The sequence below is a fragment of the Lactuca saligna genome, chromosome 4, assembly GCF_052625555.1.
Source record: "Lactuca saligna cultivar CGN05327 chromosome 4, ASM5262555v1, whole genome shotgun sequence".
NCBI lineage: Eukaryota > Viridiplantae > Streptophyta > Magnoliopsida > Asterales > Asteraceae > Lactuca > Lactuca saligna.
In genome coordinates, this window is record NC_136420.1 from 13,143,280 (window position 1) to 13,145,122 (window position 1,843).

Consider the following 1,843-nt stretch of genomic DNA (forward strand, 5'->3'; position numbering starts at 1 on the left):
CTGCAAAACATCATAATAATCATTAGTGGTACTGCTACTTTCTGAGGGATCTCAACTACTTACAGGTTCCTTGGTCTCGTCTTGGCCTTCCTCGGCTCGGGTATGGATCCTCTGCTTTCAGTAGTACGGGCCCATACTACCTTCCACATCTATCCGTACCTTCTCCGAGGAATTCCTCGACTCCACCAGCTCCCCTTTACTACTGCTACTCTCTGTTATTCTCATCCTAGGCTTGCCCTAGGGAAAACTCAAGTTCAACATGACTGGTCCTCAGCTGCTGTAGGTCTCCTCATAATGCCAGTTAGCCACCACCTAAACACCATCACATGTGATGAGGATTAGATAATCCTTCAAGTAAAAGATCCGTCCCTACAACGGTTGGACTCAAACAAGAGCTGCGCAATAGGGCCAGTTCCAATACTTTGGGGTTATTCAACCCTGATTACATGTGGTGTGATGTGTTTACCTAGTGGCTAACTCCCATTACTCAGAATCCACCAAGCACGAAGCAAGCAGCATTCGGATAAGGGAAATACAGACTCAAGCCAAAACTATTCTTATAACAAGAAACGATACTTAACATAGGATGCTAAGCTCATACTATCAGGCATAACCTAAACAGGCTATCCTACTGTTGTCTACTCAATTCTAGCATGCAATATTCATAAAGCTGTAACACATAAGCAGGCACATAAGGCATCACTCCTAAATCCTTAGCCTATTCTAGCATGCAGTTCTACGTAAGCTGATAAACATAACATAAACTTGTATGGGTACTATGGGGAATACTTACTTGAGCTCGGCCGGTCGCGCACGTCACACACTTTGCTCTTTCTTATGACTCTTTTCCGGGTTTTAAAGAACAATTTCTTTTGGAAAATCTTTCAATCCCTCGATTTGAGTCCAAACACTCCCGAATCCCTCAAACCAGGGCTCTGATACCAACTTGTAACATCCCCCTCTGGCACGTATCACAATATTGTCCGCTTTGGGCCACTCGGCACGAGGACTTCCCAGGGGGTCACCCATCCCAGTACTACTCCCGCCCGAGCACGCTTAACTGCAGAGTTCTTATGGGATCTGCTGCCCTCACGGCTTTAAAACGCGTTGTGACAAGGAAGGTATCCACACCCCTTATAAGGAGATGTTTTGTTCTCCTTCCAAGCCGATGTAGGATCAGGTGCAACCCACCTGAAGGTGGGTTGCACCTGATCCCACATCGGCTGGGAAGGAGAACTAAGCATTCCTTATAAGGGGTGTGGATACCTTCCCTAACACAACGCGTTTTAAAGCCGTGAGGGCAGCAGATCCCATAAGAACTCTGCAGTTAAGCGTGCTCGGGCGGGAGTAGTACCGGGATGGGTGACCCCCTGGGAAGTCCTCGTGCCGAGTGGCCCAAAGCGGACAATATTGTGATACGTGCCAGAGGGGGGTGTTACAAATGGTATCAGAGCTAGGGCACGGGTCGATGTGTTCGACAGGGACGTCGAACCCTATAATGGGGGGTGAAGGTGGGTTGCACCTGATCCTACATCGGCTTGGAAGGAGAACAAAACATCTCCTTATAAGGGGTGTGGATACCTTCCTTGTCACAACGCGTTTTAAAGTCGTGAGGGCAGCAGATCCCATAAGAACTCTGCAGTTAAGCGTGCTCGGGCGGGAGTAGTACCGGGATGGGTGACCCCCTGGGAAGTCCTCGTGCCGAGTGGCCCAAAGCGGACAATATTGTGATACGTGCCAGAGGGGGATGTTACAAATGGTATCAGAGCTAGGGCACGGGTCGATGTGTTCGACAGGGACGTCGAACCCTATAATGGAGGGTGAAGGTGGGTTGCACCTGATC